Source organism: Mauremys reevesii, unplaced genomic scaffold (assembly GCF_016161935.1).
Source record: "Mauremys reevesii isolate NIE-2019 unplaced genomic scaffold, ASM1616193v1 Contig21, whole genome shotgun sequence".
Lineage (NCBI taxonomy): Eukaryota > Metazoa > Chordata > Testudines > Geoemydidae > Mauremys > Mauremys reevesii.
Window position 1 is genome coordinate 700,832 of NW_024100831.1, and position 16,391 is coordinate 717,222.

At 50.1% G+C, this 16,391-nt stretch overlaps 2 long non-coding RNA genes across 3 annotated transcripts; both read left to right on the plus strand.

Annotated features, from left to right (window-relative positions):
• The first annotated feature begins 2,474 nt into the window (after nt 1-2,474).
• LOC120393519 lies at nt 2,475-4,729 on the plus strand. The gene is made up of 3 exons (XR_005592060.1): nt 2,475-2,580; nt 2,932-3,043; nt 4,339-4,729. It is a non-coding gene; the product is annotated as an uncharacterized LOC120393519 (long non-coding RNA).
• An 8,022-nt stretch (nt 4,730-12,751) lies between these two features.
• On the plus strand, nt 12,752-16,231 carry LOC120393503. 2 transcript variants are annotated; one of them, XR_005592054.1, is made up of 5 exons: nt 12,752-13,024; nt 14,044-14,169; nt 14,791-15,146; nt 15,540-15,671; nt 15,983-16,231. It is a non-coding gene; the product is annotated as an uncharacterized LOC120393503 (long non-coding RNA). The 2 variants fall into 2 exon arrangements; XR_005592053.1 differs by lacking the exon at nt 12,752-13,024 and having other exon boundaries at nt 13,769-14,169.
• The last annotated feature ends 160 nt before the right edge of the window (nt 16,232-16,391 follow it).

The following is a 16,391-nucleotide window of genomic DNA, read 5'->3' on the forward strand; positions in this document are numbered from 1 at the left end:
TAGTGGGCACTAGAGTGGAGTGTAGACTGTCGATGTTGACTTGGTTACTGTTCATCAAGTGGGGCTGATGTAGATGGGATGGGAGAGGGAGGCGGGCATGAGGGCAAGATTAAATGCACTAATAGAGCTCTGTGTAGTGATGATGGTACTTACTTGACTTTATTAGTTTGCAGAGGAATCATCCAGGAGCCCTTGCCGGACGAGAATATGCAGAAGTGGACCTCAGCAGCATGGACATCCTTCTAAGGAGACATGAATATTCCTCCTCATTCTGCCTTTTGCATAACTGCCTGTGAGTAAGAGATGAGCACTTTCAATTCCTCACCTCTGCTCGCTGTAGTTTTCTTCACAGGCCGTGTGCTTCCTCGTTTGTTATGAGACTCTGGGATTAAGGCTGGTGAAGGGACAAGAATCTCCTGAACGAAGTGACTATTTTGGGACAAAGTGTACTTAGATTTCCAGAAAGCCTTTGATAAGGTCCTTCACCAAAGGCTCTTATGAAAATAAAGTTATCACTGGAAAAGAGTGAAGATCCTTTCATGGATTGAGAACTGCTTAAGGGAACAAAGGGTAGGAATTAATGGTAAATTTTCAGAATGGAGAGGGGTAACTAGTTGTGTTCCCCAAGGGTCAATGCTAGGACCGATCCTATTCAATTTATTCATAAATAATCTGGAGAAAGGTGAGGTGGCAAAGATTGCAGATGATACTAAATTGCTCAAGATAGTTAAATCCAATGAACACTGTGAAGAATTTCAAAAAGTTCCCATAAACTAAGTGATTGGGCAACAAAATGGCAAATGAAATTTCATGTGGATAAATGTGAAGTAATGCACATTGGAAAAAACAACCCCAACTATACATAAAATATGATGGGGGGGCTAATTTAGCTACAACTAATCAGGAAAGAGATCTTAGGGTCATCGTGGATAGTTTTCCGAAGATGTCCACGCAGTGTGCAGCGGCAGTCAAAAAAGCAAACAGGATGTTTGGAATCATTAAAAGAGGAATAGAGAATAAGGCAGAGAATATCTTACTGTCCTTGTATAAATCCATGGTACTCCCACATCTTGAATACTGGGTACAGATGTGGTCTCCTCATCTCAAAAAAGATATACTGGCATTAGAAAAGGTTCAGAGAAGGGCAACTAAAATGATTAGGGGTTCAGAATGGATCCCATATGAGGAGAGATTAAAGAGGTTAGGACTTTGCAGTTTGGAAAAGAGGAGATTAAGGGGGCATATGATAGAGGTATATAAAATCACGAGAGGTGTGGAAAAAGTGAATAAGGAAAAATAAGTTTACTTCCTATAATATAAGAACTAGGGGCCACCAAATGAAATTAATGGGCAGCAGGTTTAAAATAAATAAAAGGAAGTTCTTCTTCACGCAGCGCACAGTCAACCTGTGGAACTCGTGAAGGCCAGGACTATAACAGGGTTTAAAAGAGAACTGGATAAATTCCTAGAGGTTAGGTCCATTAATGGCTATTAGCCAGGATGGGTAAGGAATGATGTCCCTAGCCTCTGTTTTTCAGAGGGTGGAGATGGATGGCAGGAGAGAGATCACTTGATCATTACCCGTTGGGTTAATTCCCTCTGGGGCACCTGGCAATGGCCAGGATACTGGGCTGGATGGATCTTTTGGTCTGAGCCAGTTTGGCCATTCTTATTTTTTTATGGGTGCCTTTACAATGGGTGCCTTCCAGTTGCAATTGTAAAGTAGTAAAGGGAGATGGGTTGAGGGCTGGGATACGGGAGACGTGAAATGAAGAGACTACGTGACATTGCAGTTGGAGATGTTAATTTTTTTTGGTTTCCCTCCCTCTGCTGAGATTAGTACCAAGGAAAAAGAAGTCACGGTCAGAGTCTACTGTCCTCATGCGATGGAAAGTGAGCGAGAGTGACGAGACCACGAGCATTGTCAAAATCAAGCATTAGGCATGCATCTGGGAGCGGAGCAGCTACTGCTGTCAGTGAGATAAGTGTCTGCTCTGGTGAGAGCTCTGCTCACGGCCCACCTGGCTCCAGGTAGGGACGTCTTGTTAGTTGGGCCTGGGTTTGTAACAAAATGTTCATGACTAGCTGTGGTTATGAGGGAGACTGGGTCCCCATTTTCAGGGTCTGCTCATTTCTCTGCTGACAAGCGATGTGTCCTCTGCAGAAAAGATAGGTTCCAGGTGGCGAGTTGCTTGCCTTCCTCCCGTGTTTCTCTCTCTCTTTCTCTTCTCTAGTGTTGGCTAACACACTCTGTCAGTCTGTCCTTGCCTCTTTTTCTGCTGTTTCACTTCATTGCACACAGGCAGGTGAATTAGCTGTGTATCCCCAGAGGCCAGGTCTCGGGAAGCATGGCGAAGTAGGAGAGGACGAAAATAATGCAGGGAAGTGGGTGTGAGAGTGGAGGCAGGTACTGGAAGGTCTTGTGCACCTGTAGTGTTTTTGGCAGTGATGGCTTTTCCATAGGTGGTTTGCTGTTCTTGCAGAGGGCAGTGGAGCATCTGCAGGAAGCGGACCTGCACAATCTAGCTGTTTCGCTTTGCAGTGGAGCCGAGGAGCGCTCTTGTAATGTTGGAGGAGCAGGTGCGTGTTTTTGTGAAATGATATTTCTCTATCCAGTATCTGCAGAATGAGGTGCCTCGTGGAGAGCAGAGAGATGCTTCTCCCATCCATGGGATGGGTCCTGGGGAAGGTCCAGCTCTGCCTGTGGCTGGCAGTGGTCTGGGATTGTCCCTTTCCTGGAGGGCTGTAGCTCCTTAGGAGTGGTGAGTATTTTAGGCCCTGGGTAAGCTGAAGAAGAATAAAGGAGGGAGCAGCAGCCAGTGACGTGTGTCTCCGTTGTTCTTCGATGCACAAGTGGTGACCTAGCTTACAAGTGTTCTCTCTCTCTCTCTCTCTCTCTCTCTCTCTCTCTCTCTCTCTCTCTCTCTTCAGTCGTACTGAGATTGGTCAGATGAGAGATCGGCCAACCTGTGGCAGAGACCAAGGAAGGAACAGCCACCCGGAGCCCATCCCTAGGGATGGAAGCCGGACAATGATCTGCAGAGTAAGAGCAAATGGAAACTTGCTGAAGTTCAGTATTGAGGGAGGGCTGCAAATACTCTTGTCAGTGGAGAGAATTTGTGAGTATGGGGAGGGCCCCTGAGGAAAGACCTCAGCATCTCACAGGGGCACGATAAGCTCGGGGGAATCCTTTGTGCCCTCTCAAGGAATTGTCAGGTGCTATGGAGTCTTCCCAAAGTGCGATAACTCTTTGTGGAGAGCCAGGAAGGTGACTAGAGGTGCTGAGTTTGCCTCCTTCCTGTATGTGTATCTCTGCTCTCATAGTTGGCCAACATGTGCGTGCTCTCTTTCTGTCTCTCCTTGCATAGAACATGGGCAATGGTGGAGAGGCTGGAGAGCCTGCATCCCACTGGGGCATTGGGAGGGGGAAGAGAAGCATGATGGGTACTAGATCCTCCATTGGTAGTGGTGGGGGTGATTGTAGGAGTTGACTCTGACTCTGTTCATCAAGTGGGGCTAATGTACGGTTGGTGGGAGAGGGAGGGCGGCATCTCACACACCAATAGAACTTTGGGCAGTGACGGCCCCTGTGACGGGTTGGATCACAGACACCCCCCTGGGAGCTGCCAACTGATGTGCCAAGTTACCTCTGCCCCTGCTTTCCCTGCTAGCTCAGGACTCTAGCACCCTCTCTTGCTGAGCCAGATACTCCCATCTGCTCCAACATAGACCCAGGGTCTGAATTACTTGCCCCAAAGCTGCAGGTTTACCTGAAAACAGCTCACAGAAGTGTGCTTGTCTTTAGCACTCAGATGCCCAACTTTAGCACTCAGATGTACAAACACAAATAAGTCCGTTTTACCCTGCATAAAGCTTATACGGAGTAAACTCATAAATTGTTCATCCTCTATTACACTGATAGAGAGAGATGCACAGCTGTTTGCCCCCCCTCCAGATTAACTCTGGGTTAATTAATAAGTAAAAAGTGATTTTATCAATACGGAAAGTAGGATTTAAGTGGTTCCAAATAGTAAGACAGAACAAAGTGAGTCACCAAGCGAATTAAAAAGCGCAAATCTATGTCTAATCAAACTGAACACAGATAATCTCACCCTCAGAGATGCTTCAGTAAGTTTTTTCCTCAGACTGGACCCCATCCAGGCTTGGGCACAATTCTTTCCCTGGTACAGCTCTTGTTCCAGCTCAGGTGGTAGCTAGGGGATTCTTCATGACTCCATGGAGCTATAAAGGTGTAATGGGAGATGGGAGAACAACCACCTACACAACACTGCAGATTCCGATGATAACTTTTGTTTTTCCCTCTTCTGTTGTGCTTAGTACCACGGAGAAAGAAGTGAAGGGTAAGAGCCCACCCCCGTTGTGAGATGGAAAGCACCAAGAGCCATGAGACCACAAGCGTTGTCGATGCCAGCCTATGGCGATGCCGTCGATCTGGGAGTGGAGCAGCCGTCACCATCAGTGAGATAAGTGTCTGGTTTGGGGAGGACTCCGGTAACGGCCCACCTGCCTCCAGGCTGAGACTTGTCATTAGCTGGGGCTCGGTTTGTAGGAAAAGATTCCTGACCTGCTGTGGTTACGAGGGAGACAAGGTCCCCATTTTCAGGGGCAGGTCTTTTCTCTGTCCACAAACAGTGTGTCCTACGCAGCAGAAGGTTGGATCGAGGAGGATGACTCCAGCTGTTGAGTTTCTTGACTCCATCCCACATTTTTCTCTCTCCCCTAATGTGTTGGCCAACACACACTGTCTGTCTGTCTCTCTCCCCTTGCCTCTCCTTGTGCTGTCTCCCTTCGTAGGACACGGGCAGGTGTGTTAGGTATGCATCCCCACAGGCTAGGTCTTGTGAGCTATGAACAAGTAGGGGACCGAAATGATGCAGGGCAGTGGGCGCTACAGTGGAGCGGTGACTGTGGGTGTTGACTGAGTCTCTGCTCTAGTGGGGCTGATGTGGATGGGATGGGAGAGGGAGGCAGGGATGAGGGCAAGATTTCACGCATCTATTGTATTTTGTGTAGCGATGGCTCTTGCTTGGCTTATTTGCTGCACTTGCAGAGAAATCATCGGGGAGCAGCAGCAGGAGGAGAAACTAGCAGACGCGGACCTGAGCAGCCTGGACATCCTTCTAAGCACAGATTAACAGTCCTCAGCTTTCTGCCTTCCACGTAACTAGCTGTGAGTAAGCAGTCGGTGCTTCGAATTCCTCATCTGTTGTCGCTCCAGTTTTGTTCCTGGTCGGGTACATGGCTCTGTGGGGTTAAGAGGAGAGAAAGGCACAGGTCTCCTGTGCAGAGTGGCTGTTTTGAGTGTACGTGCAACAGGCTGCTTTCTAGTTGTGCTCCTGAAGGTGTAACGGAAGAAGGGTTATGGGTGGAGGTCTGGGGTGCGGTAAATGGGAGAAGAACTTATGTGATGTTGCCAACTGAGATGCTAACTCGTTTGTTTCTCCTCCACCCCCTTGTGCTGGGTTCAGGACCAAGAGAAAAGAAGTGGAGGGTCAGCGTCGGCTCATCTCATGATACGGAAAGCGAGTGAGAGCAGCGAGCCTGTGAGCATTGTTCATGGCGGGCAAGAGCCGTCCAGCTGGGAGCGGAGCAGAGGCCACTGTCACTGAGATAAGTGTCTGGTTTGGTGATTGCTCTGCTCACGGCTCAGCTCCTGGTAGGGACGCCCCATTAGCAAGATCTGGGTTTGTAAGAAAAGGTTCCTAACTAGTGGTTATGAAGGAGACAAGGTCTCCATTTTCAGGGGCTGGTAATTTCTCTGGCCAGGAGAGGTGTGTCCTCTGCAGCAGAAGGTTGGATCCAGGGGGATGACTCCAGCTCGTGAGTTTCTTGACTCCCTCCCATGTTTTTTTTCTCTCTCTCTCTCTCTCTCTCTCCTCTAATGTGTTGGCCAACACACACTCTGTCTGTCTCTCTCACTCTGTCTCTGTCCTTGCTTCTTCTTGTGCTGTCTTCCTTCATAGGACACGGATAGGAGTGCTAGGTGTGCATCCCCACAGGCTAGATCTCGGGAGCTATGAACAAATAGGAGGAGATGAAAATCATGCGGGGCAGTGGGTGCTAGAGTGGAGCGGTGTCTGTGGATGTTGACTCAGTCTCTGTTCATCGAGTCGAGCGGATGTAGATGGGATGGGAGAGGGAGGCAGGGATGAGGGCAAAATTAAATGCACCAGTAGTGCTGTGTGTAGTGATGGTACTTGCTTGGCTTTATTAGTTTCCAGAGGAATCATCCAGGAGCCCTCGCTGGACGAGAATATGCAGAAGTGGATGTGAGCAGCCTGGGCATCCTTCTAAGGAGACATGAATAGTCCTCCGCTTCCTGCCTCCCGCTTAACTGGCTGTGAGTAAGAGGTCAGTGCTTTGAAATCCTCATCTGTACTCCACTGTAGTATTCTTCACAGCACGTGTGTTTCCTCATTGGGTATGGGGCTCCATGGTATTGAGGCTGGGGAGGGGCCAGAGTCTGCTGTGCAGAGTGACTATGTCGGGTGCCGTTGCAAGGGGTGCTTTTGGTTGCAATACTAAAGGTATAACGGGAAGAGGGTTGAGGGCAGAGCCGTGCCATGCGGGAGAGTTGAAAGGAAGAGCCTAGAAGACATTATGAACTAAGGTGGTAACTGATCTGTTTTCTCCCCTTGTTCTGGGTTTAGTACCAAGGGAAAATAAGTCACGTGCCAGAATCTACTGCCCTCATGCGATGAAAAGCGAAGGAGAGCGATGACACTGCAAGTATTGTCGATGCCACGCAAAAGCCGTCCAACTGGGAGCGGAACAGCCGCCATTCTCAATGCGATAAGTGTCTGTTTTGGTGATTGCTCTGCTCACGGCCCTCCCTGCTCCTGGTAGGGACGCCACATTAGCTGGGGCTGGGTTTGTAAGAAAATGTTCTTGACTAGCTGTAGTTACGAAGGGCACAAGGTCCCCATTTTCAGAGGCTGCTCAGTTCTCTGGCCAGGAGCGGCGAGTTCTCTGCAGCAGAAGGTTGGATCCAGGAGGATGAGTGCAGGTGGTGAGTTGCTTGCCTTCCTCCTGTGTTTTTCTCTTTCTCTTCTAATGTGTTGGCGAACACTCTCTCCCTGTGTGTCTCTGTCTGTCTCTCTCTCTCTCTGTCCTTGCCTCTCCTTGTGCCGTTTCCCTTCATAGGACATGGACAGTGGTGCTAGCTGTGCATCCCCGCAGGCTAGGTCTCAGGAACCATGAAGAAGTAGGAGGGGATGACAATCATGCTGGTCAGTGGGTGCAAGAGTGAAGCGATGACTGTCAGTGTGTACTCGGTCTGTATTCATTGAGTGGATTTCACGCACCAATAGAGCTGTATGTAGTGATGTCTCATGCTTGGCTTTGCAGCTGCGCTTAGAGGAAGCATGGAGGAGCAGCAGCCGAAGGAGAAGGTGGCAGACGTGGACCTGAGCAGCTTGGGCATTCTTCTAAGCAGAGATTAACAGTCCTCAGCTTTCTGCCTTGCACATAACTGGCTGTGAGTAAGCGATACTGTATTCAAAGCTCTGAACTCCTCACTTAAAGTCGCCCCGGTTAACATTGTTACGTTGCTGATCAGTTAGGGAACATGCTTGTGTAACATTGCGCAATGCTCCCTTATAACGTTGCTTGGCAGCTGCCTGGTTTATCCAGTCCTTGCAGGAAGAGCAGCCCGTTTCAGCTAGCTGGTGGGGGCTTGGAACCAGGGTGGACTGGCAGCCCCCCATCAGCTCCCTGCCCCCCTAAGTTCCCTGTGCGGCAGCCACCCAGCAGGCTATCAATTGCCAGCAGTTCAGCTGTCCCTTCCCCCCCACTGCCACGTGCTGCTCCTGCCCTCTGCCTTGGAGCTGCTCCCCGGAGCCTCCTGCTTGCTGTGCAGGGGAGAGGGGAAAGGGGGGCTAATGTCATGGTGTCCCCCTCCCCGTACTCCTGCCCCCCACTTATCTCTTCTCCATCTAGAGCAGGGTGGGGACAGGACAGGGCTCAGGGTGGAGAGAGTCTGTTGCCTACAGCTGCTGTCTCAACTTCCTGACCTACTTAAAAAGGCAATGTCCTTAAAGTGGTGTCAGCGCACTTGAAGGGGCAATGTGCATCTCTCGCTCTTCCCCCCCCCCCCCCCCACAGGGTGTGTCTCTGTCTCTCTCTGCCATGCTGTCTGCCCTCCCTCCCTCCATTCGTGCTGCCTTGTAGAGTGTGAGGTTACATTAACAACAATGCGTTAACCCTTGAGGGCTCAGCTGAGTGCTAGTTCATCATTTAGCAGTAAGGCATTCCCTGGGGGAAATCCCACCCTCTGACTGCACCACCTCAACCAAGCTTCACAATCATCATTACTGGTTACAGTATTAAATTGTTTGCTTAAAACTTACACTTTTAATTTCTCCTCTTTACTTGCTCTAGTATTGTTCACAGGCCGTGTGCTTCCTCGTTGGGTACAGGACTCTGTGGTATTAAGGCTGGGGAGTGGCCAGAGTCTGCTGTTCAGAGTGACTGTCGGATGCTGTTGCAAGGGCTGCTTTTTGGCTGAAATGCTAAAGGTGTCATGGGAAGGAGGGTTGAGCGCTGCTGTGTGGGAGAGGTGAAAGAAGAGCTAATGCGATGTTGCCTGCTTAGATGGTAAGTTATTTTTTCCCCTTGCGCTGGCTTTAGTACCAAGGGAAAAGAAATCAGGCATCAGAGTCTACTCCCTTCATACGTTGGAAAGTGATCGGACCGCGAGAGCTATTGATGCTATGGAAAAGCCGTCCAACTAGGAGTGGGAACAGCTGCTACTCTCAATGATAAGTGTCTATTTTGGTGATTGCTCTGCTCATGGCCCCCTTGCTTCTGGTAGCGATGCTCCGTTAGCTGGGGCTGGGTTTGTAAGAAAAGGTTCCCGACTAGTGGTTATGAGGGAGACAAGGTCCCCATTTCCAGGGGCTGCTCAGTTCTCTGGCCAGGAGCAGTGTGTCCTCTGCAGCAGAAGGTTAGATCCAGGAGAATGGCTGGCTGCAGGTGGAGAGTTGCTTGCCTTCCTCCTGTGTTTCTCTCTCTCTCTGACTGTCTCTGTTCTCTAGTATGTTGGCCAACACACACCCTGTCTATATCCTTACCTTTCCTTATGCTGTCTCCCTTCTTAGGACATGGGCAGGTGTGCTAGGTGTGCATCCCCACAGGTTAGGTCTTGGAAGCCCTGGAGTAGTAGGAAGGGATGAAAACCATGTTGGGCAGTAGGTGTTAAAGTGGAGCGGTGACTGTTGGTGTTAACTCGGTCTCTGTTCGTCGAGTGGGGCCGATGCAGATGGGATGGAAGAGGGAGGCAGGGATGAGGCCAAGATTTCAAGCACCAATAGAGCTGTGTGTAGTTATGGCTCATGCTTGGCTTTTGCAGCTGCGCTTGCAGAGGGATTGTCCAGGAGCCCCAGCCCAAGGAGAAACTGGCAGAAGTGGATCTGAGCAGCTTGGACATCCTAAGGAGACATGAACAGTCCTCAGCTTTCTGCCTTCTGAACAACTGCCTGTGAGTAAGCGGTCAGTGCTTTCAATTCCTTATTTGTACTTGCTGTAGTTTTCTTCACAGGCATGTGCTTCCTCGTTGGGTACCGGGCACAGTGGTACTAAGGCTGGGGAAGGGACAGGAGTCTCCTGAGCAAAGTGACCATTTTGGGTGCAGTTACAATGGGTCCCTTCTAGTTGCAGGTGTAAAGTAGTAACGGGAGATGGTTTGAGGGCAGAGCTGTGGGATACAGGAGATGTGAAATGAAGAGACTACGCGACATTGCAGACGGAAATGCTATTATTTTTTTCTTTTTCTCCCCTCTGCTGGGTTTAGTACCAAGGAAAAAGAAGTCACACGTCAGAGTCTACTGCCCTCATGCGATGGCAAGTGAGTGAGAGCAGCGAGCCTGTGAGCATTGTTCAGGCCAGGCAAGAGCCGTCCATCTGGGAGCCGAGGAGATGCTACTGTCAGTGAGATAAGTGTCTGTTTTGCTGAGGGTTCTGCTCACGGCCGATCTGACTCCAGGTAGAGACACCCTGTTAGCTGGGGCTGGGTTTGTAAGAAAAGGTTCCTGACTAGCTGTGGATACGAGGGAGACAAGGTCCCCGTTTTCAGGGGCTGCTCATTTTTCCATCCACAAGCGGTGTGTCCTCCGCAAGAGAAGGTTGGATCCAGGGGGATCCCTCGAGCTGGCGAGTTCCTTCCCTTCCTCCTGCGTTTCTCTTTCTCTCTCTTTTCTGTACTGTGTTGGCCAACACACACACTCTTTCTCTCTGTCTGTGCCCTTGCCTCTCCCTGTGCTTTCTCCCTTTATAGGACACGGGTAGGTGTGGATCCCCACAGGCTAGGTCTCGGGAGCCAGGAAGAAGTAGGAGGGGATGAAAATTATGTGGGGTCGTGGGTGCGAGAGTGGAGACAGGTATTGTAAAATATCTAGCACGGTAGCATGTTGGACAGTGATGGCTCTTCTATAGGTGGTTTGCTGTTCTTGCAGAGGCCCGCTCAAGGCCAATGGAGCCGCCCCAGACAGAGGAGAAGCATCTGGAGGAACCAGACCTGCACAATCTAGATGTTTTTCACTTGGCAGTGGAGCTAAGAAGTGCTCTCGTGATATTCGAGGAGCAGGTGTGTGTTTTTGTGAAATCTCTCTCTATCCAGTATCTGCTGTGATAGACCCAGGCCAGTTGGGAACAGCAGAGTAGTAGAAGGGAGATAAACCTGCCTCTGGATAAGTAGTTTTCTGTTCCCTGAGTGACCAGAGCAGGGGCTGCTCCAGGCTAATGAGAACACCTGACTCCAATTAACCTGCTAAGAGTCAGGTGAGGCTGTTAAGCATGTGACTCTAATTAAGCAGTCGGTGTTTGGAATCCCTCATCTGTAGTCGCTTCAGTTTGTGCTAAAGCTGTAATTGGAGGAGGGTTGAGGATGGAGCCCTGGGGTGCGGTAGATGCGAGAAGAAGAAACTATGCGTGTTGCTGACTGAGATGGTAACTGATTTGTTTTCCCCCCTTGTGCTGGGTTTAGTACCAAGGGAAAAGAAGTGGAGGGTCAGAGTCCGCTCCCCTCTTGCGATGGAAAGCAAGTAAGAGCGGGGAGACAGCAAACATTACTGATGCCAGGCAAGAGCCGTCCAGCTTGGAGCCGAGCAGTCATCACTGTCAGTGAGATAAGTGTCTTGTTAGGTGAGGGCTCTGCTCACTTCCCACTTGGCTTCAGGTACGGATGCCCAGTTAGCTACGGCTGGGTGTGTAACAAAATGTTCCTGACGAGCTGTGGATATGTGGGAGACAAGGTCCCCATTTTCAGCATCAGCTCATTTCTCTGTTCACAAGCGGTGTCCTCTGCAGAAAAGCTTGGATCCAGGAGCATGATTCCAGGTGGCGAGTTGCTTGCCTTCCTCCCGTGTTAATCTCTCTCTCTCTTCTCTAGTGTTGGCCAACACTCTCTCTCTCTGTCCTTGCCTCTCCTTCTGCTGTCTCCCTTCATGGCACACAGGCAGGTGAGCTAGCTGTGCGTCCCCAGAGGCCAGATTTCGGTAAGCCTGGCGAAGTAGGAGGGGATGAAAATAATGCAGGGCAGTGGGTTTGAGAGTGGAGCAGTGATTGTCGCTATTAACTCGGTCTCTGTTCATCAAGTGGGGCCGATGCAGACGGAATGGAAGAGGGAGGCAGGAATGAGGGCAAGATTTCAAGCATCAACAGAGCTTTGTGTAGTGATTGCTCATGCTTGGTATTTGCAGCTGCTCTTGCAGAGGAATTGTCCAGGAGCCCTAGCTGGAGGAGGAAGAGGCAGAAGTGGACCTGAGCAGCTTGGACATCCTTTTAAGCAGACACGAACAGTCCTCAGCTTTCTGTCTCCTGCATAACTGGCTGTGAGTACGTGGTCTGTACTTTGAATTCCTTCTCTGTACTTGCTGTCATAAGGCCATGTGCTTCCTCGTTGGGTACGTGACTATTTTAAGTGTAGGTGCAACAGGCTCATTTTTCGCTGTAGTGCTAAAGGTGTGATGGAAAGAATTGAGGGCGGAGCAACAGGCTGCTTTCTAGTGGTGGTCCTGAAGGTGTAACGGAAGAAGGGTTATGGGTGGAGGTCTGGGATGCGGTAAATGGGAGAAGAACTTATGTGATGTTGCCAACTGAGATGCTAACTCGTTTGTTTCTCCTCCACCCCCTTGTGCTGGGTTCAGGACCAAGAGAAAAGAAGTGGAGGGTCAGCGTCGGCTCACCTCACATTACGGAAAGCGAGTGAGAGCGATGAGATTGCAAGCATTTTGGATGCCAGGCAAGAGCTGTCCAGCTGGGAGCGGAGCAGCCGCCACTGTCAATGAGATAAGTATCTGTTTTGGTGATTGCTCTGCTCACTGCCCACCTGAATCCAGATACAAATGCCCCATTAGCTGGGACTGGGTTTGTAACAAAATATTCCTGACTAGGTGTGGTTCTGAAGGAGACAAGGTCCCCATTTTCAGGGGCTGCTCATTTCTTTGTTCACAAGAGCTGTGTCCTCTGCAGAAAAAGTTGGATCCAGGAGGTTGATTCCAGGTGTCGAGTTGCTTGCCTTCCTCCTGTGTTTTTTTTTTCTCTCTCCCTTCTCCAATACGTTGGCCAACACACACCCTTTCTCTTTCTGTCCTTGGTTTTCCTTGTGCTGTCTCCCTTCGTATGACACGAGCACGTATGCTCGGTGTGCACCCCCACAGGGTAGGTCTCGGGAGCCATGATGAAGTAGGAGGGGACAAAAATTGTGCAAGGTAGCGGGCGCGGGAGTGGAGGGGTGACTGCCAGTGTTAACTTGGTCTCTGTTCATCAAGTGGGGCAGATGTAGATGGGCTGGAAGAGGGAGGCAGGGATGAGGGCAAGATTTCAAGCATCAATAGAGATGTGTGTAGTGATGGCTCATGCTTGGCTTTTGCAGATCCATTTCCAGAGGAATTTCCCAGGAGCCGTAGCCAGAGGAGAGATTGGCAGATGTGGACATGAGGAAACTGAACATCCTTCTGAGCAGACACGAACAGTCCTTGGCTTTCTGCTTCCCACATAACTGGCTGTGAGTTAGCTGTCGGTGCTTTGAATTCCTCATCTGTTCTTGCTGTACTTTTCTTCACATGCCATGTGCTTCCTCGTTGGGCATGAGGCTCTTTGGCATTAAAGTGGGGGAAGGGCCAAGAGTCTCCTGAGCAAAGTGACTATTTTGGGTTACAATGGGTCCCTTCTAGTTGCAGGTGTAAAGTAGTGATGGGAGATGGGTTGAGGGTAGAACCGTGGGATACAGGAGCTGTAAAATGAAGAGACTACGTGACATTGCAGACGGAGATGCTATTTTCTTTTTTTGCTTTTCTCCCCTCTACTGGGTTAAGTACCAAGGAAAAAAGTCACACGTCAGAGTCTACTGCCCTCATGCGATGGAAAGTGAGTGAGAGCAGCGAGCCTGTGAGCATTGTTCATGCCAGGCAAGAGCCGTCCATCTGGGAGTTGAGCAGAGGCCACTGTCACTGAGATAAGTGTCTGGTTTGGTGATTGCTCTGCTCACGGCTCAGCTCCTGGTAGGGACGCCCCATTAGCAAGGTCTGGGTTTGTAAGAAAAGGTTTCTAACTAGTGTTTATGAAGGAGACAAGGTCCCCAGTTTCAGGGGCTGGTCATTTCTCTGGCCAGGAGGGGTGTGTCCTCTGCAGCAGAAGGTTGGATCCAGGGGGATGACTCCAGCTCGTGAGTTTCTTGACTCCCGTGATTTTTTCTCTCTCTCTCTCCTCTAATGTGTTGGCCAACACACACTCTCTCTGTCCTTGCTTCTTCTTGTGCTGTCTCCCTTCATAGGACACGGATAGGAGTGCTAGGTGTGCATCCCCACAGGCTAGATCTTGGGAGCTATGAAGAAATAGGAGGAGATGAAAATCATGCGGGGCAGTGGGCGCTAGAGTAGAGCAGTGTCTGTGGATGTTGACTCAGTCTCTGTTCATCGAGTCGAGCGGATGTAGATGGGATGGGAGAGGGAGGCAGGGATGAGGGCAAGATTAAATGCACCAGTAGTGCTGTGTGTTGTGATGGTACTTACTTGACTTTATTAGTTTGCAGAGGAATCATCCAGGAGCCCTCGCTGGACGAGAATATGCAGAAGTGGCCGTGAGCAGCCTTGACATCCTTATAAGGAGACCTCAACAGTCCTCAGGTTTCTGCCTTCTGCCTAACTGGCTGTGAGTAAGCAGTGAGTGCTTGGAATTCCTCATCTGTACTCACTGTAATTTTCTTCATAGGCCGTTTCCTTCCTTGTTTGGTATGGGGCACTGTGGGATTAAGGCTGGGGAAGAGACCAGAGTCATACTTGCCAACTTTCACTGGGTAGATAAGAACCCTGAATTCACAATATTCCAAAAATCAAGCTAATCCTATTTCAAATAAGGCCAAAACAAGCCAATTCCTAAGAACCCCAGCACTCAATGACTAGATTTCTCCTGGCGTGCAGTCTGGGACTGTGGTGGGTCCGCTGTGCACCCCTGACTCTCTCCCCCCTTTGCCCCTGCTTGCCGGAAGCAGCAAGCTACAACGAGCAATAAGCTACAGGCCAAAAACAAGCCCGATTTGTATGTTTTATTTTCCCCCTTGAGATTTGGTGTGTGTGACCAGAGTCTGCTGTGCAAAGTGACTATTTCGGGTGTCGTTGCAAGGGGTGCTTTCTACTTGTAGTCCTACCGGTGTAATGGGAATAGGATTGAGAGCGGAGCCCCACTGTGTGCGGGAGGGGAAAATAAGAGCCTACCCAAAGTTGCTGACTGAAAGGGTAACTGATTTGTTTTCCCCCCTTGTGCTGGGTTTAGTAGCAAGAGAAAAGAAGTCACAGGCCAGAGTCTACTACCCTCATGCAATGGAATGGGAGCGAGAGCGATGAGTCTGCAAGCGTTGTTGATGCGACGCAGAAGGCGTCCATCTGGGAGCGGAACCGCCACCACTCTCAATGAGATAAGTGTCTTCTTTGGTGATTGCTCTGCTCAAAGCCCATCTTGCTCCCGGTAGGGATGCCCCATTAGCTGGGGCTCGGTTTGTAAGAAAAGGTTACTGATTAGTTGCGGTTACAAGGGAGACGATGTCCCCATTTTCAGGGGCTGCTCATGTCTCTGGCCAGGACCAGTGTGTCCTCTGCAGCATATTAGATCCAGGGGGATGACTCCAGCTGGTGAGTTTCTTAACTCCCTCCCATGTTTTTCTTTCTTTCTCTCTCTCTCTCCTCTAATGTGTTGGCCAACACACACTCTGTCTGTCTGTCTCTCACACTCTCTCTCTGTCCTTGCCTCTTCTTGTGCTGTTTTCCTTCGTAGGACACGGGCAGGTGTGTTAGGTGTGCATCCCCACAGGCTAGGTCTCGGGGGCCATGGTGAAGTAGGAGGGGACGAAAATTGTGCAAGGTAGCGGGCGTGGGAGTGGAGGGGTGACTGTCAGTGTTAACTTGGTCTCTGTTCATCAAGTGGGGCAGATGTAGATGGGCTGGAAGAGGGAGGCAGGGATGAGGGCAAGATTTCAAGCATCAATAGAGGTGTGTGTAGTGATGGCTCATGCTTGGCTTTTGCAGATCCATTTCCAGAGGAATTTCCCAGGAGCCGTAGCCGGAGGAGAGGTTGGCAGATGTGGGCATGAGGAAACTGAACATCCTTCTGAGCAGACACGAACAGTCCTTGGCTTTCTGCTTCCCACATAACTGGCTGTGAGTTAGCTGTCGGTGCTTTGAATTCCTCATCTGTTCTTGCTGTACTTTTCTTCACGTGCCATGTGCTTCCTCGTTGGGCATGAGGCTCTTTGGCATTAAGGTGGGGGAAGGGCCAAGAGTCTCCTGAGCAAAGTGACTATTTTGGGTTACAATGGGTCCCTTCTAGTTGCAGGTGTAAAGTAGTGATGGGAGATGGGTTGAGGGTAGAACCGTGGGATACAGGACCTGTAAAATGAAGAGACTACGTGACATTGCAGACGGAGATGCTGTTTTCTTTTTTTTGCTTTTCTCCCCTCTGCTGGGTTTAGTACCAAGGAAAAAGAAGTCACACGTCGGAGTCTACTGCCCTCATGTGATGGACAGTGAGTGAGAGCAGCGAGCCTGTGAGCATTGTTCATGCCAGGCAAGAGCCGTCCATCTGGGAACTGAGCAGAGGCCACTGTCACTGAGATAAGTGTCTGGTTTGGTGATTGCTCTGCTCACAGCTCAACTCCTGGTAGGGACACCCCTTAGCAAGGTCTGGGTTTGTAAGAAAAGGTTCCTAACTAGTGGTTATGAAGGAGACACAGTCCCCATTTTCAGGGACTGGTCATTTCTCTGGCCAGGAGGGGTGTGTCCTCTGCAGCAGAAGGTTGGATCCAGGGGTAAGACTCCAGGTCTTGAGTTTCTTGACTCCCTCCCATGTTTTTTTTCTCTCTCTCTCTCTCTCTCTCTCTC